The sequence below is a fragment of the Eulemur rufifrons genome, chromosome 7 (genome assembly GCF_041146395.1).
Source record: "Eulemur rufifrons isolate Redbay chromosome 7, OSU_ERuf_1, whole genome shotgun sequence".
In the NCBI taxonomy this organism is placed as follows: domain Eukaryota; kingdom Metazoa; phylum Chordata; class Mammalia; order Primates; family Lemuridae; genus Eulemur; species Eulemur rufifrons.
Genome location: NC_090989.1, coordinates 171,270,423 through 171,295,515, shown reverse-complemented (window position 1 = coordinate 171,295,515; position 25,093 = coordinate 171,270,423). Strand labels below are relative to the sequence as shown.

Below are 25,093 nucleotides of genomic sequence, written 5' to 3'. Positions count from 1 at the left end.
GGGAATAAACTTTATAGCTCACTGGATGGTAAGAATAAATACAACTTACTTAAAAGTGGTCTTTGAATGTTTGGTACTTCTAAGTGAAATCCTCAAATGGGCAGCAAAGGGAAAAGGAAAGGGATACACGTGGGAGAGTGAGAGTCTCAATGAGGGCCCCATTTGTGGGCCTTTGGGTGCTATTGAAGGGAATCGAATAGACCACAAAGAAGAAAGTCATCTTTTATTTTTTAATATTGCCTCCCTTTCCCCTCTGGCCCAAACAAAACTATGGAAGCTGGTGCAGATCCACTTTAGAGCTTTGATTTAGCTTTTTAAGAACTTAAGTTAAAAAAAAAAAAAGGCAAATAAATCAATTGCATGTTTTTCCAAAGGGTCATTTTCTTAGAGCCTTTCTTAGGGCCACCTCAGGCAACATCTCTCTCAAGCAGGCCTTCCGTGAACAGTTGGGATGAGTGAAGTTGTAGGCAATGCTGATAAACTGACGTAAAGACTAGATGGCCTGTCTGTAACTTTCAATAGTAGCAGCCACAGGAAGGGCAGCTACCACCATGTTGTCTGTCCTTTGTGAGCCAGCTTGCCACCAGAGTATCCTTCACCCCTTTTACCAGGGAGATCCTTTGTGTGTACTTTCAAGACAAAAGCTCAGCAGCCTAATATGTACAGCCCAGTGGCTTCTTTCTCCAATTTTGAAGTCTCTTTGTTTTTGGTCAGGTTCATACCAAATTTATCCATCTACCTTGGTTTGTATTGACTCCTCTGGTTAAACATTGTTTTTGAAAATCTTGACAATTATGACAGTAGTTGGACTCCTTAAAAGATTTTATTTATCATGCAGCATCAGTGAACTTTTATTTCCCATGTTCTGAATATGCACCTTTCTTCCACATGGAATTTGCTGGTGCCTTCAGTGAAAATTCTTGGGCTTTTTTCATTCTTCCATTCGTTTTTTATCATGTACATTTTCATAGGACCTTTGGTGTTTTGTTTTTTTGTTTTTTTCCTGTTTTTTTCTTCAGAACAAATGCTTGGAATTTGGAGCTTTGTTGGGGGATACAACTAAAACGCAGTGAAGTTGGAGGTACAATTAGTGGCTTGGAACTTCTTAACAGAAGTTTAACAAGAATTAGGGACTACTTTAGGACCAATGGGAATAGTCCAAAAAACTAGACTTTAAAAAAACCATTCTCCCTTTAAGACCCAAAGATGACCTTTTCCATTGTGCTTTCTGAGATCAAAATAGGCCAAATGATCTTCCCACCCTTCCACAAGCTATGTCAGTGTCAGACATTCTGTTACTCACTTGATCTCGTTCTGGTGAATTTATAATTTATGTCTTGTCTTCTCCCAGAGGATTCTCTGTGTCTGTCTGAGTAGGTAACTTTTCACACACCCCGTCTTTTTTTTTTCTCCACTTAGACTTGAAAGCAGCAAGGATTGTTCAGTTTCATGTACCTAGAAATCCCTTGATAATTATTTGTTTATTGCCTTACACCTTCTTTCCTGGCTCTTGGTACATCTTTCAGGGCAGAAAGGATCCCAAGTTCTCATTGTTTCTCAAAGGGGTTCTGAGGTTTACCCCTAAAGTGTGATTATTCCTGATTGGCCTGTGTGAAGGACTTAACAGAAGTGTTTTTGGAATTCAGATATAAGGAGTAAAAAGTCCTTTTGCTTTGTGCTGGGGATCTGTTTTCCCCTCAAGAGCCAGCTGATGGGTAAAGGGGTGAACTCAGAGGCTGTCTTCGATTGCTGGGGCTCCTTGCAGTGTGGACCCTCAATAGGAAGACATAGCTTGTGGTTTGTCTGATTTTATATGTCAGAACTTTTGGAGAGAATATTTGACCTAAAACAAAAATTATGGATGGCCCTCCCTTCCTCTGCTATTTCTCTTTATTTTCTACTTTCTGCTTGAGAACCACTTCAAAGAATCAGATGTGTTGGTGCCAGACGCCATGCAGTTATTGCTAAAAGAATTTGGAAATATAATTGAAAACAAACTTTGTTGAGCAAAGCAGATCTAGGCGAGTTTTAACTTTGAGGGAGAAGGGAATTCCAAGTTTTTCCTCTATTTGGAGCTGATGTCTCAGAACACTTGTTCTGTGAGATGAATCATCTGTGAATTCTACATCTGGGAGTTATATATTGGGAAATGGCATTCTTTTTAAATGTAGAAGAAACACAAAAGCTTAAAGTTACAGTGTAGTTGGAAAATTCTAGTCAGAGTTTTAAAATATTAGCATTGAGGTGAAATTGGCAGAGTGATTGGACGTGAGACCGTGATACTAAAATAGACGTGTCCATATATGGAAAGCAATATGATAACCACCACACTTATTTACTGAGACCCTTCTCCTCTGTTTTGAGACAGATGACATTTTTTTTAAAGGTCATAAACATCAATTAATCAGAATCATTAGTTAATGCACATATGACTGGAAAGTCAGAATTTATTTGCACATTTGTCTTGAGCTCTTGAAATAAATTCAGGCCCTGCCCAGCATTGGAAAGTGCAGAGCAATGTGGTGTTTCAGGGTCTTCTGTGAAGTCCTTCATTGCTTGTGTCTGGCTATGAGGGGTGGTGATTGTGGGGACACAGCAGCCTTGTTGTTAGGTGACACAGTGATAAGAGGCAGCTCTTGCTGCCTGGGTAACCTTGGCAATTTACTCTGCCTCAGTTTTCTCTTATATAAAATGAGGATATACATAATGAGTGCAATGCGCACTGTCTGGGGAATGGACACGCTTGAAGCTCTGACTCAGGGGGATGGGGGACATGGGCAACATACATAACCTAAACTTATGTACCCCCATAATAAGCTGAAATAAAAATAAAATAAAATAAAATAAAATGAAGATAATTGTTATGCCCACCTCACTAAGCTTGTTATGAGGACAAAAATGAAATAATAGTTTTAGAATGGGGCCTAACGCATAGCAGAAGCTTGAGGAACGTTAGCTGTTTTTTTCTATAACTATAGCAGTAATAGCAGTTTACATCTTTTATAGCAAGATACATCTGTGTTAACTAATTTTATCACCATTTTAACCCTATGAAGTATAATATATTGCCTCTGTTTTTATACATAAGGCCCAGAGTAGTTGAATAACTTGCCCAGGGTCTATTGCCAGAGTGAGAACCTAAACCTGCATCTCTGTGCTTGTATCTAGAAAGAATACTGTGACCAGTACTGCCTGCTTGCTTTCCTTCCTTTCACCTCTATGAATTCCTTGAGGCCAGTGATTGGTCCTTCAGCTCTTTGGTGGCTCAAAGCACCTAGCACAGTTCTGGCCACACAGCTGGTGCTCTGTAAATCGTGTCTTGAATGTGATCTTGAAGAGCATGCTGCTTCATTGGTAGGCTTGTGTGTCAAAATCCATTTTTGGTTTGCCTCTTTGGTGAGAAGGGGTGGTAGCATGCACATATGTCTTGCCATCTGTTGTTTATTGTTTCTGTTGGGTTGTGGTTTGTGTTCCTGTTCCATGTTTCTTTGGTTTCTGGAGCAACTGCGAATATTATAGGCTCAGGGATCAAAAAAAGTAAACTATTTATAAACAGTAAAGTATCCTTGGGTTTGGAAAGTGTTTTTCTCAAATGCGTGTATATTTGGCGGCTTTATTATAATCTCACGGATGTATCGTTAGACAATTGGCAGGTTGAGGCACATCTAAGAGATGGACGAGTCACAGTCCGGCCTTGTGTAACCAGCTCACAGCCAGCCTTGACGATAAAGCCCTGGTGTCAGCATGGACCCTAGTGGTGTATTTTTAACTCAAGAACATATAAACAGTTTAGCCTGCCGGCGGAGCTCACACTCAGCCGAAACCCTTGGCATGCCTCGGGGTGTGTGGCACTGAGATGTATGTGGTTCTGGGAGACTGCTGTGGCCACCAGTGACACACTGCCCCACCCTTCATTTAGAAAATAGGAATGCAGCAGAGATGGAAGGGAGGAAGGTGGGATTTGTCCATGATTTTGGATGACCAGTTTATGTTAAACTTTTCTTCTATACTATTTCACTGTGTTTTGCAGACTTCAGGGGGAGTAGAGAGCTTTTTACTCACATCTGTTTTGTACTGCCCCTCACCCCCAGCTGCAGGGGTCTTTGCAGAGTCACAAATTGGAGCACATAAATTCTGTTGCTTAAAGCACCCACCTCTCCAGCTTCATCGCGCCAGCCTGCCTGGCTTCATGTCCTTCAGCCACCACTTGGCGCTTTCTCCAGACTCTCTTAATATTGCGCATGCCCCATGTCCCTCACCCTCTGTTCCCTCTGCCGGGAGAGAGGTTCTTCCCTCTTTGCCTTGCAGACTCCTATTCATCTATCTTAAATGTTTCTTCCCCTAGAAACCATAGCTGACATCCCTTTAAGTTAGATTCCCATCTTGAGGATTCTGTGGTACTTTATGCAGAAGTTTCATTTGAATATTTGATTAATACCAAACTCCTCCATTAATCTGTAAGCTCCCTGAAAGCAGGCCCTGGCTTTATTTCTGATCCACCATTGCATTCCTAGGATCCAGCACAAAGCCTGGAACATATTAAAAGCGCAATACAGATATTAATGTAGATATAGATATTGGTGTTCATTCTTTATAACCCTGTAAGTCCTATGGAAATACCTTTGCCAAACAAGTGGAATAACTTAGCCGCCCATGGCTCATCTGTCTGTACATTTCCTAAATATACCTTGCCTGTTTGGTGTATTTAGTTTCCTCCATGCCCCGCCAAAATATCAGTGTCGAGAAACTTAGAAGAATGGAAAGGAAGATGAAACAAATAGAACCGAAGTTGAAAAGATGACATGTAGGCTGTTTACCTGCCTCCTTAAGAATTGGCAGCCCTTTTATTCCCCCTGAATTTTGGGAAGGTGGCTTTTTAATCCCATATGCAAGTATTGTCACTTAAATTGATTTTTAGTTTAAGCACTGAAATGAACTGTCTCCCACATGGGGCCCCTGGGCATCGTGACCCTGCTGGATCTCTGGTGGCTGTCCTTGGCAAGTGGGCCAGACTTGGCAGTCATCCTCCGTGTTACGTTTGGCGAGGAAGCCCACGGTGCCTTTCCCAACTGTTGACATGGTCTCTCATCTGCTCTTTTGCTGCAGCCGAGCTTTGGAGTCTGCTTTTCCAGAGTTGACACTTCAGGGGAGGGTGGCTTCTTACATGGACCGAGGCTGTCTAGACACCCTTCCCCTTGTGGTTATTCCGCTCAGTTTATGCTGAGCCCTCGCCAGGCAGCTGGCTTGGGTTGCTTGGGCTCTCAGTTACTTTGCTGAGGCTTCTGCTTTGACAAAAAGGATGACCAGGCCAAGGTAGCTTCCCTCTTTGCTGATGGCAGAGAGAAAGACTGCTTTCCTTGACCGGAGGGAGTTGTGAGAGCACTAAGGGCAGGTTACCATGCTCTCAGTGGACCGAGCCAAAGTAACAACATAGATGGATAGAAGCTTCTGTGGCAGGAGACTCTGGGCAGCTAGACTTCTAAATCTGGTCTCTGTTAGTGTGAACCACAGATGTGAGGTATAGCTCCCACCCCATCCTCAGACACACAGGATCTCTGCTCCGCGCGGCTCCTCTCTGGGCAGTCTCCCAGAGGTGGTAGTGAGAGGCAAAGGGAAGCTGTGTTCTGCCTGGTGAACTTGGCCTCACATGTTTATTTTAATGGCTACTGAGGTCTTGGGCTGTGATACTGTGGGGAATCTTTTTGTCCCTAGTGAGCTGGAATACTCGGGGTGGGGGGGGTGTTGCTATTGACCCGTTAGCATAGTTACCATGTCTTTAATTACTTTTAATTTCCTGGTGACAAACGTTAGGCATTTGTTGAATAAAGAAGAAATATGAAAGAAAAAAGAATACTTGATCTCATTATCCTGTGATATCACTTTGGTGCATAAATTTCCAATAATGTCTGAGGTTAAATACTTTGAGTTATATCATAAAGACTCAATATCATGAATATTTTCTCTGACTTGAAATACTTAAAAAATATAGTTTGATGTTTTATAACAGATTATAAAACTTACTATAAAACTCATAATTAAACTTTCCCTGATATTGGACATTTAGGGGGTTTTTCCTAAACTTTGGTAGATATCCTTGTGAATAAATAAATGTTTATTTCTTATTACTTTGGGATGAGTTACCAAATCCAAATTGCTCTAGATATGCAAATTCTCAAGATTTTTGTTACCACTGCTGCTAACGAAGAGGCTGCCAGTTTATGTGTGGACTTGTGCTCATTTTTCCCACGTACCCTCACAAACATTAGATACTGCTGTTTATTTCTGTAATCATATGCCAGTTTAATACATGAAAATTGCCTTGGATTATTTAATCTGCATTTCTTTGGATGGTGAGGCTGAAGACTTTTCATGGGTTACTCATAGACATTTCCTTTTTGAGTTTCCTTCCTTTTTGATGCTCAGCCCAATAAAAAAACATCTTGGTGTCCTCAGCTGTGTACTTTGGGTTTGAGCACAAGTACATCTCTCTGGTACTAGAGATGATATATTTCTGCAAGAGTGCAGGTGTAGTTGCGTAGAAAACTATGTTCCAAGTAGTTGTGTTACAAGTTTGACTCTGAACCGGGACATGTTTTTGGGTTCTCCTTAAACCGATTGACTGTGTGTTCTGGAGGGGTGTGTTGCGGTGGCTTTGTGGATCCCATACTGCTGCAGTCCTCTGCAGAGCCAGCCTGCCTGGGCCCAGGCTGCCCTTTCTGGGACCAGCGTGCCTGGTACCTACAGCTGGTAGGAATCAGAGCAGATTAGCATGGCTGAGAACCCTTCAGGAACAGCTTCTAGCAAATGGAAATTATTTTAAAACAAATTGATGTGGTTTTTCTGTCAAACCTACTTGGAGCATAAACAAGGTTGGACTGTAAGCTGCTTCCCTTCTACAAACGAGCCCATGTTTAGAATGTGGCTTTCAGCAAAGTAAACATGGTCTCGAAAGTGAGTTGTCATTGTGTGCGTGTGACTTGAAAAGTAAAAGTAGTGCACTGCACTAGTATTCTCATAGACAGTTTTGTCAGAGTTTAAGACGTCCCTTCTTGTTCATTTGTCTGCCTGCCACAGAGATCACTACTTCTTGTAACAGGTTTTAAAGGTAAGGAGTAATTTGGTGTTGCAAGGATTAAGGGAAAGAAATGCCAACTCAGTTTCTTTGGTGAGATAAACATTTTAATTTTACCCCTTTGCCATGGGGAATATCAAAACCATCTTGTGAAATACTTTGTGAGAGTGTGTGTGTGTGTGTGTGTGTGTGTACGTGTACACCCTATGGTTTGTGCATCTTTGAATTCTCTGCCAGTTTCAAGGTGGTTTCCCCACCCTAGGGACAATGTCGGCTTTATTAAATTGGCTACAGTCTCCCCAGAAGGTGAAACAATGCTTTTAATGTTCTGATTATATATTAATGAACAACCAGGCCAAGGGGCACTTGCCAAAAAAGCTACAAAGTGAGAAAGCCACCAATATCAGAGTGAACTTTGCACTCTGAAAGTGTGAATGATGTTGGGTGAAAGGAGTTTATTGCACAAGGGGAGCAACTGGAATCTCTTTGATGTTGGTTAGCATCCTGGCCCCATTAGACTTTGGGCCTTCCCAGTTAACTACATCTTTGCTGGCGAGGGCAGCACTGTGTTTTGGTACCTTAGGCATAGAGGGACCTGCTTTTGGTCACAAAGGACCAGCCTACCTGTGTGTGTGTGTGTGTGTGTGTGTGTGTATGTGTGCAGAACTGTTGACCATTTATATCTATTTTCAAGCAACTTCAGCAGATTTTAGTACAACACTGAAACGTATAGTCTCACAGCCCCACCCTCCCAACTTTTCCTCTGCAGGGCCTTTTCCGGAAATAGCATGCTATTATTCTTAAATCTGCTCACCCCAACCACAGAAAGGGGTTAGATCTTAATCTTAATCTAACTAATTTATTTTCTCCCCATTGTGGTGACATTTCCTCCTGCCTTCTGGCTTGTGCTTAATTTTTGAATGGCTGGCCATTGGGAACCCTGCTTTCCTCAGCCTTATTAAATCATTACTCAAAAGAAGAAAAAAAAATTGCTCTTTCGAAACACCAAGAATTTGTTTTCTATGAGAGGATGAACTCCAGCTGAGGTTTTCCATATCTGATAGAATCGTGGACAGAGCTTGGTGTAGTGAGCGCAGTACAGTTTGGGAAACAGAGAGAAGTGATTGGGTGGGAGAGATATTTGAAGGTGGTATTTTGAAGGTGCTTCACCATCCTAAATGTGAATATTTTACTCGGTCCCCCCTCCATTTGTCTTCTGACACTTAGAGGAACATTTATTTCTGCATTTTTGTGGTACAGAAGTAGCTAGGTGGCATTTTCAGTCTGGAATTTTGAGAGGCTGCTAAGGCAGAAGGACTTTTTTTTTTTTTTTTTAAATAACAGCTTTATTGAGCTATAATTCAAACACCAAAAGCCAGCCTTTTAAATGATGGGATTCTGGGTTTTTAGTATATTCATAGAATTATACAACATTCATTACTAATTCTAGAACGTTTTCATCATCACAAAACAAAACCCTGTACCTATTAGCAGTCCCTCCCCATTCTTCCTTCCTCTCATCCCCTGGCAACGTCTACTTTCCGCCTCTGTGGATTTGCCTATTCTGGGCATTTCATGTAAATGGAATCATATAGTATGTGGCCTCTTGTGTCTGGCTTCTTTTACTTAGCATAATGTTTTCATGGTTCTTCCATGGTGTAGTGTGTATCAGTATTTCATTTTTATGGCTAAGTAATACTCCATCATGTGGATAGACCACATTTTGTTTATCCATTTATCAATTGGTGGACATTTGGGTTGTTTCCACCTTTTGGCTGTTGCAAATAATGCTGCTATGAACATTTGTGTATAAGTTTTTGTGTGAAAATATGTTTTCACTTCTCTTAGGTATACGCGTATACTTAGGGGTGGAATTCCTGGATCCTGTGGTAACTCTGTTTAACTTTTGAGGATCTGCTAGACTGTCCCAAAGAGGCTTCTTTGGGAACCATTCTTTGTGTGCCATTTGGCACTTTCAGCAGCATATGAAGATTTCCATTTCTCCACAATCTTGCCAGTATTTGTTATCTTTTTTTAGCCACCCTAGTGGGTGTGTAGTGGTATCTCATTGTGATTTTGATTTGCATTTCCCTAATGACTAATGACACTGAGCATCTTTTCTTGTGCTTATTGACCATTTGTATATCTTCTTTGGAGAAATGTCTATTCAGATTCTTTGCCCATATTTTATTGATAATTGGGTCCTTTGCCTTTTTCTTGTTGAGTTGTAAGTAGAGCATATTTTAGAAAGAGACAAGTAGTACGGTTTCAGTTTGGGGTATTCCCCAGGTAGGTATTCCTTTCTATTTTATCTTCCTCAGGTGAGAAGAGTTTTTTAGCTTTAAGACTTTTCAGATCTTTAGACAGAAATATAATGGACAGTTCTTGCCTGGCTGCTAAGACAGCCAGCAGGACTTTTTTTTTTTTTTTAAACTTGCTCCCCTGTTTGTAATCCCAAGGGAAGGAGGAAGTGTGGCAGAAAAGAGTAGTGGTAGTAGTAAATTTCTCATAGTCCGGATTTTACTCTCTAGGGCAGCTCACCACAGTGTTTGTCCCTAGGAGAATGGGAGAATTTGCTCTCCTGTAACCTAAGGAAATTTGCTGTGCTATGCATTTACTGCAGGGCCTGACCGTTTTCTCTGCATTCCCTCTGCTCCAGGGCAAGCCTGCCTTTGCCCACGGAGCTTTACAGCTATAAATTAGACAGAAGTGCAGTACTGGGGCTGTCCAAACGCAGGCAGGGTAATTGCTCTGGACAGGTTTACAATAGGGAGGTGTGAAGTACTTGGTGGAGACCAGAAGCTGGGAGAAGGGAAGAGGTATTGAACTTGGGCAGCTGCAGGGTGGTGGGCTGACAGAGCTAATTGAAAACTATGGCACTGGTGGGAAAGGGAGCCGAAGCCTTGAAGCAGTTTCCTTTAAAGCAAGAAACCAGAGGGAAAGTGGCTCGTTGAGTTACTCAGGGGGTTAGTACTGAATCTCTGTAAGCATTTAGAACCTCTGGCCTTGTGTAGAGGGTCAGATCCTCTGGTTTTTGTTTTCAATTTCCTACTTCTTAGTCCCAGTCTAGATGAACTGAGTGGATAGAGGGGGGTTCCGGGTGGTGGTAGCAAGCTTGAGAGAAGGCTTACTGGGACACGTTGTGTTGACAGCCCCACCCTTGGAGACCTACCAGCCACTGGGCTGAGCTCTCTAGACAGGTGAGATGATAATTACATGGTAGCCTCTGTTAGTCCTCTGGTTAGAATTTATGGGGTCACAGCCTGGGGATCTGCATTTTAAGCTGCTATGGGAGACATCACCTCGGAGCCTTAAGTGTGAGGGCTGCAGGTCCTTGTGGTTTCGGGTCCTCGCATCACTGCCCCCCCTTCCTCAGTCCGCCTTCTGTAGTTGCTTGATACCAGGGGCTTTCTGGGCTCTGGCCCCAAAGGACTGTATAGTTCCTTCAGCAGCCATACCTTTTCCTGCCTCAGGGCCTTTGCCTGTGCTTTTCTCAGTGTGCCTCATAATTCTCTTTCAGGTCCTCTCAGGGCTTTTCCAGGACACCTAGGCAAGGGTGGCCACTGTCATGTGCCATTAGAGCCTTTGGAGTACGTCTGCTTACTCGCTCAGTGTTCACCTTCTCCTGACTGCACACTCCCCGAGGGCAGAGCCTGCCTGGGACCTGTGTGGTCCCGGAGTCTAGCGTAAACATTTGTGTGTTTGTTCATTTCCAGCTGTGAGTGACTTTTGGCTTTTCTGCCTTGGCAGGATCTGGGGCACTGTTTTCTCATGTCCCTGAAACTCCTGCCTACACCCACCTATTGAACTAACCACAGGTGTAGGTTATTTCCATCCTACAGATCTGCCCTTTTGGGTTAACTGTTATTTTCTGCCCCACTGGGGTTAACTAGTTGCCTTTTCTGGACCACCTGCACCCACTGAAATTAGTTGTGTATTAAAAACAAAACCAAAAACTGGACTCATCTCTGTTTATTTCAAACTCCATGGTAGCAACTTCCAGAAAGTCCTTTCAAAGGTGGGCTATAAAAGGTGTGGAGATGGTGGAAGGGATAGGATCTTCCTTGAGATGTGTGGTAGTTAATGTGTAACCTCTTTAACAAGGCTTCTGTGGACGTTTATGTGGCCTTGCAGCTATTATGGATTCATAAACCCACGCTGTGTATCATGTGTTTGTAGTAAGTCCAGGGCTTTGCAGCTAACTCATACCCCCAAGGTTTAATTTCCTTTGGTTGAAACAACCACCACGAACTGTTTGGTAATCCTCCTGTCCTGCAGCAGGTTGGAGACTCAAATAGTGGCTGGAGAAGGCTTTATGAGATCATGTCTCCCTTCTGTCCCCAGCACACCTGTGCATGATTTTAGGTTTCTTGTTCTGGTTGCAACATTCCTTAAAAAAATGAGAGAGAGTGAAGTCAAGTGAGATTGAGAAAGAAAGGTGGAGAAAATAAGATTTGAGGGGAGAGGGAATTGGACCTCCTATTTTGGGAGGCGACTGAGGTGTGGAGACATGTCTTCCTCATGTAATAAGACATTCCGGTCTGAGGTCCAGGCAGCTTGCCTCTTGGATGAGGGTTATTTCAGCCATACTTGCAGCTTCATTATGCCTTGGCATCTTTGGGAATTGTCCATTTGGAGGGGCCAGATTAGAAATGGGATAGCATGATCACAGTAATATCTTATCAGCAAACTAGGATCATTTTGTCTTGAATTTTTGCCTTACTGGAATTATCTAACTGTTCCATCTGAGATGCAAGGTAAGCACAGGAGTTTGGCTACTGTGGAATCCAGAGGCCAAGCACCCCGGCTAGTGGTGTGTCTGGCTCAACAAATAACATTTTGAAGTCCTACCTGCCCCCAATGGCAACAGAAGCCATCAGTTAAATAAACCAGCTGTTAAGTAAGAGCAAGAACAGGAGTGTTTGCACAAACAGCCTTTAAATTTTCTGATCCTTGATGAATGTTAGTTGGTTTGTGAATTATTAACTTCAGTGTATGTGAGGAAATACTGGCCACTTAAGTATATTTTTATGTAAGAAAAAAATAAAACTGACCACACCCTCAGCTGCTCCCATTTTGGGCTTAGTACTTGCCTGCTTTCACTCAGCAGGCACATTTAAAGCAGAGGTAGGAATGTCGGCTTCTCACTGACCACGTGTACACCACCATATATCATAGCCCATCAGTTGCCATTGCAATTTTGCTTAGAAGGGAACGGAAGTGTTTTGCAGCCTGCTGGGATACGTAAGTATGATGATCCTTATCAGGCTGCATCAAGTATCCAGAATCCTAGTGAGAGGTTTGGATAACCATCTCATTGGGAAGAATCGTGTGTATGGGACCAGGAAGCTAGGTTAGGTGAATCATAGGAAGCTGGCTTAAGAAGTCTGAGTCTGTCACTTGCCAGCAACCTTGTAAGAGGGTTTTGAGGCAGGTTCTTTCTTTAATTTGTCATCTTTCTCTAGTACTTCCATTTCCACAGCAGTGTGTCTCCATGGAGGAGGCCAGCAGATTGAACTGTGGTGTCCGTTGGAGAAAGCAGACTTGAGGACTATGAGTGATGATAGGAGACTTGGACAAATCTGTTTGTGAACTTGGTATACACAATGCACAGCTATTTTCAGAGGTCCCCAGGGCCTCCTAAAGTTGGTATTAATGGGCTCGTTATTTATTCTGACTTTTACCTGGCAAGGGGAATTGTGATTAGCCCTTTATTGGGAGGGCAGGGAGAGGCTAAGGGAAGAAGGTGTGAAAGGAGGAAGGAATTTGGGGGAATTGGAGTTGGCCAAACAGGGGCTGTTTAATAGCAGGGGTCTTCCTTTGAGCTTCACATACCTTTGGGTATTGGTTGCTGGATTAATCGCGCAGTGTGAGTAAGTCACACTCAGAAATGCCTGGGTGTGATTCTTGAGGTTCTATTACTTTACTGCAAGGTCTAAGCTTTGCTCATTTGCAGTGCAGAAAACATACATGCCGTGGGAGGGAAGGAAGCAGGTGCTGCTCTCCCTTCCCCACCTCCTCATTGTCCTCAGGTGCAATGCCATTTGATATGGGCAGTGCTAAAACACATTGGATGCTTTATTCTCAGGCTGCTGGGATTATTACTGACATAGACCGTGGTCCTGCAGCCAGCCTCCTGTGTATAGAAATGGAAGAAAAGAAATCCAAGCTGTAAATGAATCTCTGTTTTGGGGCTTTGTAATGGCAAATTATGTGAATGAGTGAATTGAAAAGGTGCCTAGTTTATACCATCATGAGTACCCAGGCCTTAGATAAATATTGACACCAGCAGTGTAACAGGCCTACCATTTGTCTCATGCCCCTAGAAATAAAAGATCTTTTCTCAGGTGCTCATGACCTTATAAACCATCCTGACGAGTTTGTGCAGGTGCTCTTTGCGCCATTTCTTTGGATTTGAGAGTGGGTGGTTTTCTCATTGTACTTGTGCAAGCTTAAACCCAACAGAATCTAAACCTGCTTTGGTTTATTGATCACAGTTGACTTTGCTGCAAGTAAATGTAGTTGCCAGCACAGTTTTGCAGAGTCATGCTTGTGTGGCCATGCAGATTGGCCCTGGGATTAGAGCACCTTTTATTTACTTTGATGGTATTTCAGGACTGAGTGTGGAGGAGTGAGGAGAAAGGAGAGCCTGCTGGGAGGACTTGGCTGGAGTACAGGTTGAGTCTGATAGCTGGATGCCTGCCTTTTCCAGCAAACTGTCCCAGCCACAACTTTGTTGCCCCTTTATGTCTCAGGGCATGGAAGAGAATCAGCCTAATTCTGTTAGTGTGAAGTATGCAGAAGCAAGTTAGTCTCCTTTGTTCCACCTCCTGCAAGGTGTTTGCTTGTTGAAGGGAAGTCATGATGGAGTCACTTGATGTAGGACAAGCTGAGCAGAGACTTTGACAGACTTGGATTTAATCACATCATCTTTAAAAAGGAGTGACTGGGAGATTGTGTGTTCATTATATAGCAAGTGTTAGGCAAAGCAGTCCTAGCTGTTCGTAGGGTGGTTGCCTCAGTGTAGCTGATCTTGGGGATATCTGAGTTTCTGTGATACCTGGGCTTGGGTTTCCTGCTCCGATGTGAGGATGCCCTGTGGTTTGAGTGGCTCTTGCCTCTCCCTAGTGCACAGAGAGTATATGGAGTATCTTGAAGTACACATGTTGTTTCTTAGGTCTCTGCCCATAATTGAGACTTCAAAAAGAGCCACTTATTGAAATTTGGTAGGCTTTTAATTGCCTTTGCTGGTGATTTGCTTTAAAAACATAGGTACCCAGTATTCATTATTTGGTTGAGGTATAGTTTAGCGAGTTGAATTTACTGCTAGGATCCACCCTTGAAGACACATCCTTTAGGAGTAAATGACCTGGAACTGCAAACTTGGGCGGGGGGAAGGGGGTGTGATGCCCTGAGCCTCATTGAGTGTGGATGGACCATGTGGAAGAGACAAGGCATCTTTTTCTAGAGACATTGGTGAAGGATTGAAAAAATAAAGCAAGAAAAGTGTGTCGTGGCTTAGTCATTTTCACAGCCAGTTTTCCATTTGATACCGTAAAATTTTAATATGTTCAAGGATGAGGGGCACACGCATCTTCTGCTCATTTGTGCTTGTGATTTCAGTGAAAAACAAGTTCTGTGCTTTAATGGCAGAAAGCAGTCTGTGTACACTAGTACATGCTGAAATACTCTATGGTTGTTGAACCTTGACTTCATATCCTCTCAGCCATTTCAACAACCAGAGCCAGAGAAATCGTCACTGCCTGGGTGCCTGTAAAGCAGGGAAAATGATGAAGTAGATGGTCTTTTAAGTTTAGAGTGTTTCATGACGTCTTAGTATTGTAGAAAGAAAAACTTTGCCTTTTGGCTTCAGCTAAGCATTTCATGACATACATAAACATTAAAAAGCCTAATGGAAAGATGGACAGAACAAGATCCTGAGTCGATAAGCTAGCTAATAAAGTCAGCAACTTAACTGTTGGCCAGGCGGCTGACCTTTTAAAACTGTGTGTTTTGTTTAAAATACTTAGCTAGAGATACTCGCGTGCCTCCCTGTAATACAGCGGATGTGTTCTTGGTTGTAATTTCAGTTTTCTAATTTGGCTGATTTAATACCAGGGATCTGCTCTCTGTATTTGAGTGATCTTTATTTTTAAGTTTTGAGGTAGCCAAGACAGGAAGGGAGGATAAACCTAGAAAATAATATTTGAGGAAACCTTGCACATAATCCGTTTGTAATTCAAAGCATCGTGGTAAATGCAAGTAAACATGGAATTTTATATTAGCTTTATAGATTTTGGATGCTTGGGCTTTGCGCAGGCACAAAGAGACATCACAGAGTCAGTCATTAGTGAGCTGTGGGTGTGATGGCAATTGAAAAATAAAGGACGTGGAAGTTGCAGTGGAAGCTGATAGGGGATGCGAGAGCGTACTCCCAGGAACTTCTCGCTGCCCAGAAAGGGTTTCCCTCATGCACTGCTTGAGCCTGGGAAGGTAGCTACACTCACTTATGTCATTTGTCCCTTAAAATTTTGTGTGTGGGTGGGTGGCGGAGGAAAGAGATGCTGATAACACTAAGGTACGCTGTTGTTTGTACAGATGTATTTGTTTAAAACAAACCACTTTCATTTCCTTCTTCCTCCTTGTTAGGGGGAACAAATAGGCAACTTATTGTACATTGCTCCTTTGTAACCCAGAAGGGTATTTGCCTAAAATTGCTCTTCTAAATACTTTCTTTAAAAACAACAACTCCTGACCATTACATGCCCAGAAGTGAGTCACGACTGAATTTTATGTTTTATCTTTTGGCATACATTTCTGTAACATGAGGTTTTTGTACTAATATTTTTACGGATTTGATGATGTTAGAGAGTGAATTGTTAGAAATGAGGGTTAAAAAGGTACAAAATGCCTTAATCCTTTCCTAGTTCTAGGAAAGTCCTAGACAAGAGCGTTTAAAATGGTGTGTAATGACTCAAATGGAGGGAAGGAGGTTTTTCCTCTTATTTGTTTGTTTTGATATTTTAATCTGTGTCTTGCACTTAGAGGAAGTCATACGTTATTTGAGGTTTCATTCCTAAAGAATTAAAAGTCATTGGAGGCCGGGCGCGGTGGCTCACGCCTGTAATCCTAGCACTCTGGGAGGCCGAGGTGGGCGGATCGTTTGAGCTCAGGAGTTCGAGACCAGCCTGAGCAAGAGCGAGACCCCATCTCTACTAAAAATAGAAAGAAATTATATGGACAGCTAAAAATATATATAGAAAAAATTAGCCGGGCATGGTGGTGCATGCCTGTAGTCTCAGCTACTCGGGAGGCTGAGACAGGAGGATCGCTTGAGCTCAGGAGTTTGAGGTTGCTGTGAGCTAGGCTGACGCCACGGCACTCACTCTAGCCTGGGCAACAGAGTGAGACTCTGTCTCAAAAAAAAAAAAGTCATTGGTATAGAATTTCCTTATCTCTTTATCCCAGTGAAATCCCTGGTTGTACCTTCTGCCAGGAATACGGGCTTGGAATTTGGCCACCCTGTTCTTGTGACCAGGAGGACTTTTTGTGGGCCTGTGTTAAAATAGTTATTTTCCTCTTTGATAGCAGTGTTCCTCTCAGGGCCCTTTGGTGTGTGAAATCAGTCAGCATTTAAATGGAGAATCATTGCAGTGTGTTGGAAAAGGAAACTGATCACAGCATCAGTTATAGATGGTGATTGTGCCAAAGTTTACACACTTAAATTCTCTTGCCTGACACATGCAAAGAAGGATTCATAACATGTTGCTAGTTTGTGTCTTTCCTATGTACACCCAAAGTTAATGAATTTTAAAGTTGCAGCACATTTTAAGAAACACCCTGTATTTTGCACTAGTGGTTCCACAAGAAGCTAATCTCCTGAAAATGGTTATTCATGGGGGCAGAGGGGTGAAGATGGAGGTGTCAGGAAAGGAAAATAATAATCTGTGACCAGAGGGGCGTTGGTGGACTTTACCAAGCATTTGGTGAACCTGAGATTCTGAATTTATCCACCAGATTAATGTGTCCTTTTTCTCAGTCTCACCCATCCCTCCCTTCCTGTCCTTTTTGCCTGGCTTGTTTTCACTACTCCAGAAGCAAAAGTCTCAGGTTCCTGCCTCAGTGGAACATGATTTTCATTTAGGAGAATTCTCCCCCATCCTTTTACTGAGAGAACCTCTGGGCTCTAGGTGCATGGCCTGAGGTGAGCAAACATTCTAGCTGCACTTGTCAGCATGGATGAGCCTGGGTCTCTCTGGAGCAACTTGGGCCTCAGGCTGTGGGGGCCCCTGGTTCTGAGGCCCCAGCCACCCTCTGTTCTGCAGAATGGCTGGGCTCTGGGAAGGTAAAGATTAAGCTGTGTTACTGTGTGGGGGCAAGGGCGGCAGGGGCCTGTCATACAGGTGATGAGTCTGAAAAGTCCTGTAGAGCCTAAGGACTCTCTGAAAGGGTGAATTTGAGATGATAGAGAGTAGGCAGTCCTGAGTGACCAGACTTCTGACCCCTCTCTTGCCCCTCCCCATTTCCAAGTCTCTGCAACGTACTTTTCTAATAGCAAAACCAAATGGTGGCTGCAGGCACCTCTCCCCTGCTGGGGTGGTCATGGTGATGTTCCCTTTGTGGCAGGTCTGTGGGAGGGTCAGGCCAGTGGCAGCAGCTATTCCCTGCTCAAATTCCTTTTGCTTGTAAAGTCCCCACCAACTGCAGAGCTAGTGTGCTGGAGCGCCTCTTCTTAATTAAATTAATTAATCCTTAGGGGTTAATGATGCACATACCATATTAACAAGTGACTATTATGGGAAATTTGTGTGCTTCCCCTTAGTATTAACCTCCATGAAGCATGAGACTGCTTGCGTAAAAAAAAAAAAAATAGAAAGAAAGAAACCACATTATGCCTGATTACTTTGCCTCTCTTTGGCCAAGCTAAGCTTTTGATAGGAAAAACAAATCCTAGAGTCTCCTGTTCTATGGGATGGTATAGAAAGCAAATGCTGACTACCTTCAGTGATGGGGAGAAAACATTATGGGCCTCTTGATTATTTATTTATTTTAAATTTCAATACTGATAGGGCACCCTTAATTACTTAATTCAAAACTTTTAAGTAGATGAACAAAGAGATATTATGTTCCTATGGAAATCAACTTTAATGGCCCTGTAGATTAATGTTCATGAGGGACCTGGTGCTAGAATTTGCTAAGGTTTATATAACCCTTGACTTAACTGCTTGGTGGGTTATGGGTCTGGCAGATGGGGCTACTCTTTAGGACTTTGCCCTAAATCATTTATGTCTTGCCACTTTCCTTTCTAGGAGGTCCTGACTTCTTGGCCTTTTTGTTTGTTTTACTCCATACCTTATTTTATTTTCCTGGCCTCATTTCCCAGGACTCTTCCTCCAAAAATGTGCTCTTTTTCTTCTCTTCTTTCAGGCTTAGCTGAGGTCTGATGTTTTCTGATAAACCTTTCTCATCACAACTGATCTTTCCTGCTCTGGATGCCATCTGGACTCGGTGTTATCTGTACCAGGATGACAAACTCAAATGCTCACAGGGGCCAGGTGGATACTGCCAATGAGTAAAGAGGGCCTGGGTGAGACAATAAGGAGTGGTGAGGTCTGTGGTCAGTGGTGTGCTTGTTGATGCACGCAGCTGATTTTTGCTGTCAGGAATGCTGGATCGGTGATTATTTTCAAGAGAAGCTGAAGCTTATTTTTTTGATGAGATCTTTAGGTTTCTCTAAACACTGTTCAGGCACAAACAAGCAAACAGGTTTCCCTGCAGCCCAGCTTTGGCCCAAGAGCTATCAGTTGGCAGCTACTGGTCTGCCATCACAGGATGCTTGCGATGTGAGAGCCTTTGGCTTTAGTTACTTGGTCAGGAGTCTTATGTGATGAGTGGATTGTATACTCCTTCAGGTCACAGAGTAAATCTTCTCCTAATTTGTTATCAGAATTTATCACAGTGCAGTGTACATTGTAGACAAACAATAGATATTTGTTGACTTGGACATTTGTTGGGTGCTAGAGGAAAATGACATAGATCTGTACTCAAACACAGGTCAAAGGGTACTAGTAAGGTCGAGAAGCATGTGTAAGACCTTATGGGATGATAGAGGCAGGCAGAGTGACTCTTCTCAGTTAATGTCATAAGCATTAGAGTGCAGAGGCTCATGCTGACTAACATAGCTGATTTTAAGGGGTAAAAATAGGCACTGACTCTGGTTCCTCATACGGCTATGTGTATATTGTGTGTGTATTATCTCTTCTTTTGAATTCCCCGTAGGCCTCCCTCATTTGCATAGATAGTGGTCTATGTAACATTCTCAAAAATTGAAATAATTGTGACTCATTACTGACTTCGTGAAATATAGCTGACCAAAATCTTATGAAATGAGCTGTATGTGTTGTGTTGAGATCCGAGTACTTTTTCACTTGGCGGTTTGCAGAAAGCATTTCTTTGCCGAGCCTCAGTTGCAGGAGTACGTGGCTGCTTAGCTTATTGCAGGAGGATGGCAGCAAGTACAGAAGCATCTCTTGAGTGGGACTACTTGGTGAAGATACCAGAGGAATGATTCTAGTTCATGATGCAATTTTAGCATTCTTGATTTAAGCCTTTCATGTGTATTGTCGGATTGTTCAGTTACTGGGTTTTAGTTAACAGAGGAAAACATCACAATAGGAAAAAAGATAAGAAGAGCTGTTATGCTAGGATTTTTAAAAAATCTCTTATTCTCATAAAACAACCTGGCAACATAATGTGGTGATTTCATTGGAACTTGGTGTGTACTGTATGTAATTCCTCAGAAAGTAAAAACGAAGCAGAAACAGCCTTAAAAGCTTAAAGGATTAAATAACTTAAACACGTCGCATGTTCTTCCTCACTGGCACCCCTTGAAATCTTAAAAGGGCCAATCACTTTTCCCCTGTCAGTCCTAAGCAGACGATTCCCTTCAGCAGCAAACAGTACCGGTTCAGAGGCTGAGAAGGAGATGGGTGGCTGGAGCCCACAGTTCCCAGGCCAGACCTGGGCGCCCCACTGCTGCCCAGGACTGGTCGTTGGATTGTCTCACAGGTTTCTTTCCAGCTGTATTATTCAGTTTAGCAAACATCTGAAAGCTTAAAATATGCAAAATACTGTGACGTTCGGGAGTCCAGACAGGGTTGAGTAATGGGAAATAGGCTAGCCTGGAAACCAAACTGCATACGAAAACCTCATTCCTCAGGGAGTGCTTGTACAGATTTGGGACCAATTCCTTCCACTTCGAATTATTGTAGTGTTAATGGTGAAAAACGGAGCCATGCGCCGTGCCGCTCTTCATAGCAAGAGGGTACAGTCAGTGGTCTGTGAGCAATGCTAATTATGTTGTCTAACGAAGTGGGGTTATTTCCTCACCACAGCTTGCTCAAAAGTAAACGGAACTTTTTATCCCTCAACTTCCAGGGAGTCAATGAATTATTGTTCGCCAGCTTTGAATAGCATGTGCCAAGTTTGTAATATGTGGTTCTGGTTGTAATCCAGGAAGGTGCTGGTCAGATTATGTAAAGCCTATAGAATTACACTCAGAGGGCAGTTTTTACTAAGGGTGCCTTCCTAGAGACTTCGGTGTTCAAAGGCCCTGTCCCTTTCCCCTGGCGGGGTGGTTCAGCACTTGGTGTGCTTAAAGGACTGGAGTTAGTATCAGTGTCCAACTCCCACCACATCTTTCAGCAAAGCTCTCGAATTATTGGGAAACTCAGATTTATTTTTAAAATCGAAGTTTCTTCTGTAGGTGCCATTTCACTTGAAATATTTATGGATTATTTCATATTTAGACTTATTTATTGATTACTTGATAGAAATGTCCTCTGTCTGCATTGTGTAATTCGGTAGCCACTAACCAATCCCATGTGACTGTTGACACTTGAAATATGGCCAGTGTGACCAAATAACTGAATTCTCAATTTTATGTGATTTTAATTTAGTTTAAGTATAAATGTAAATAGCCACATAGCTAGTGGCTACCAAATTGAACAGCACAGGTTTAGATAGTGGTGGGGATTTCTCAGCTATTGAAAGACTTTAGCTTTCCGAATTCTTTGGGGCTGGGGTAGGAGGGCCTGTCACAAAACATGCTCCACAAGCAGACTGTTGTCTCGTACTGTTAAACAGTTTGCTTTTCAGACACGCCTGGCTAAAATTTGAGCTGTTCGCTGCAGAGGTGCCTCTTGTGTGTTCTGCAAACAGTGGGCTGTACGGTCATCTTTCAGCAGATTAGCTGAGAGAATATCTATGGCTGGGCTCAATTGTTCAAAGATCTGCGAACCCTTTGTGTAAGAACAGGGAAAATTTGTGTTATGACAATGGCTGACAAAATGTTTAATGAAAACTGCAATTGGCAGTAACTAAATTCCCTGAGGTTTCTTTCCTCTCTTCTTTGCTACTGAAAGGTACAGAAATGCTTTTGACAGCATCTGTCCTGCTGACAGATGAATTGTTTTGACAGGAGAATCTAAAACCTTCAACTGAAGACACATTCAGATGTCAGGCCTGGTAAGGGGCGAGCGTGTTCATAGAAATAAGTGAGATGCTTTAGATGTGTGTGCATGTCAGCTGCCACCTGAAAGGCCTCGTTAAAGGTTTTTGCTGATTAACCCTTTGATTGTTCTTAGGACCTGAGATGAGAATTCACACCCCTTTCTTGGTCTGAGTAAGATTTCCTTAAACATTGAGAAATGAGTGTTGTCAGTAAGCATAGCAGTCAAATGGTTTAAAAAAACCACTTTGCTTAAAAATCGTAAAAATTTGGAAAAAAGTGCACCAATATTCATAGCAGCATTATTCACAATAGTCAAAAGTAGAAACAACCCAAAACGTCTGTTGACAGATAGATGGATACGCAACATGTGGTATACACATACAATGGAGTATTATTCAACCTTAGAAAGAAATGAAATTCTGACACTATGACAGCATGGATAAACTTGAAGATATTATGTTAAGTGAAATAACATAACAGAAGTGAAACAACAGTCACAGAAGGACAAATACTGTATGATTCTACTTCTGTGAGGTACCTAGAGTACTCAGATCCATGGAGACACAAGTAGAATGGTGGTTGCCAGGGGCTGGGGCAGGGGGGATGGGGAGTTAGTATTCAGTGGGTACGGGGTTTCAGTTTCGGCTGTTGAGAAAGTCCTGGAGATGGATGGCGGTAATGGTCACACAACAATGAGAATGTACTTAGTGCCACTGAACAGTACACTTAAAATGGTTAAAACAGTAAATTTTATATTACGTATATTTTACAACAATAAAGAAAAAGCATGCCCAGAGTTTGTCTTCCTAAAATGGGCCAACAAAAAAGTGTCTTTGAGGATTTTATTTCATGCTATCTTTGCCAGGGAGAGTATAGTAAATATTTTCCTCATTTTCTGATGGAGCAATTGACGATCAGCAGCTCTTTCCGGACCACTTCTCAGACTTAAAAGCTAGAGCAGCTCTGTGTCCGCAGCAGAAACTGTTCCAAGGGACGTGAGCTTCGGTGACTGTCTTCTTTCTGTATTGCCAACAGGTGCTCTGAGAGGAGAGTTACCCTTTATAGGCAGTACCCTGACACTTGTTTGTTGATAGGTGGCTTTTCTGGTTCATTGAAGCTCTAAAAGTCACTGCATCCAGGCTGACCCAGTGAAAACTTAAATTTCGGCTTATAAGTATCTTCATCTGTATTGCTGCTTGTTGGCCTCCCAGTATTAAGTCCTGATACTACTTGGCTTCTTGATAATAGAAGCTAGCTATGGAAGACCCTTTTCTCAAGTGGCCTTATAGAAAAAGTGGAATTTATACAACATTTGACACCTGAATAAATTTTTTCTGCTCTTTAATGGAAAGATAAACCAAAAGGTGTTGTGACCTAAAATAGTTTTATCCTGAATTGCTAAAGAATATGGACACTTGCTGGGTGGGGATTGAGGGAAGTGATCTCATTTCAGATAGTTCAAAACGGAGCCATCATCAAATTGCGTAAGAGCCGGTGAGCCCTGGCTCCACCCCTGGCCACATGTGTAAGCCAGAAACAAGCCGTTCCCTTTGAACTTAATAGCCTCAAGAGTCAGTGGCCTAGATCAGAGGCAAAAACTGGCAGTCTTTAGGCCAAATGTGGCCTGCAGATATGTTTTGTTTGGCTATCTGCAGTTACATTTTTATTTTTATTTTTTTTAAATAAAGAAACGATTTCACGTAAGAATTTAGATTTTGAGCTCCTCTGGAAAACTGAGAAGATTGGTCTGTACTTGCCGTTGTTTCAGGAGACGAGGAACGAATGCCCCTTTAGGTGGGCAGGCACCGCCGTGTCGGCCTCGTTCCGAACGGGGCAGGGTCACCAGCTGCATTACTTGCTTGCCCTTCCAAGCTCACAATATCTTTATACCTAGAAACAATATTTCCATTTTCTCTTTTATGATAACCTGCCCAAAATAAAAGGAACTCTTAGTCTGTCCAGTTCTTTTTCTGATGTGGGAGAATTGTCTCAATTTGTGGATTTTCTTTCCCAAGTCTAACTTGGAATTTTTATGTATCCATCAATAAATACCCCCAAGCATAGACAAATTCACACTTGACTTCAATATGTGGTTTAAAAAATTACCACCTTCAGTCTTTATGGTAACATAATCTCTGGACAAATTACTTTTAATCAGGCTGTGCCATGAATACAGATGTACTATTAGTTTCAAGTATAGTTTGACGTTTATTTAGATGAATGTCTTTGAGTTCACAGTGAAATGGCTATCAGCTCTGGGTTAGTATTGATTGAAATGTCTCTGGAGTAAACTTAAAAGGTAGTTGCCACTTATGTGGCACTTTAAGAGACAGACTTTAAACTCATGATTAGTAGTACTGTTAATTGGCAGTAATGTCAGTGGACTTAATAGCTGAGATGAAAAATGTTAAGTTCTTTGGCATACACAAGGCTAGGTGGACTTTGGTGGCAGGGAACAAGATTACAGTGCAAAATAATTTAGGGCCCATTTGGATCACATCTTTGTGCCTTCTCCTCCTGAAAGATGAGGCTGGTCTGAGTGGAGACTGGGATCAGAGAGCTGACCAAATATTGCCCGGCTTGCTCTTTGTCTGCCTGTAAGGGTGTGGCTGGGTGATGAAGTGAGGAGAGGTGTAATTCTGAACAGTTGAGACAGACACTATCATCTTGGGAAGGCTGTTCACAAGAGGCTTTCCCTGTGTTGTTAACACCAACGTGAATTTCCAGCAACTGGCTCCTGTCTCCTGTGTGACTCTTACTCCCAATTTATTTGTTGGTGGTAGGAGTACTGTGTTTGTAAGTAGCCGTATAATTCAGGATCTTACAGTGCTCACTTTCTTACAGTCACTTGAGCTTTGAATATACATCTGAGCAAGTTTTAGTCTTAAGTTCTTGTTTAGACCAGGGTTTCTCAATCTCTGAATGCTAATATTGACATTGTGGGGCTGGGTAATTCTCTGTTGTGGGGGGCTGCCCGTGCATTGTAAAATGCTTAACAGTATCCTTGGCTTTTAGTGTATGTGCTGCCGAAGCAAACACAGTATCCTTGGCTTTTTTACCCACCAGATACCAGTAACACCAGCCTCCCCGCACCCCCCAAGTCATGACAACCAAAAATGTCTCTAGACATTGTCAAATGTCCCCTGGGGGTTAGAATCATTTCAGGTTGAGAACTACTGGTTTAGATGATGAAGGGTCACTTCTCCCCCTTTTCCCTTTTCCCTTTTCCTTTACTACTGCTTAATATTGATGTTTTAGTAAAACATTAATTTAAAAAAATGTCATTAAGAATAGCCTTGGGTTTGATATGGTGCAAAGCATTTGGACCAGAACACTTTAATGTAGATGGAGGACTGGCTCACCTTAGAATTTCTTTCAGTGTTGTTAAGTAGTGAAATGGTATTGATTGGAATCCATTTGGGTTTAGCCAACCTCGGGTGAAGTGGATCTGCACAGGATTGCTTGGAGTGCCTTGTTTATGGATGAAAATGGGGAGGGAGGTACATCTG

General features: G+C 42.4%; 1 protein-coding gene across 5 annotated transcripts in view; it reads left to right on the top strand.

The window, feature by feature from the left end:
* The window catches only part of LRIG1 (leucine rich repeats and immunoglobulin like domains 1), a 112,192-nt gene that overhangs the window by 11,420 nt on the left and 75,679 nt on the right, over positions 1–25,093 (top strand). The window lies entirely within an intron of this gene.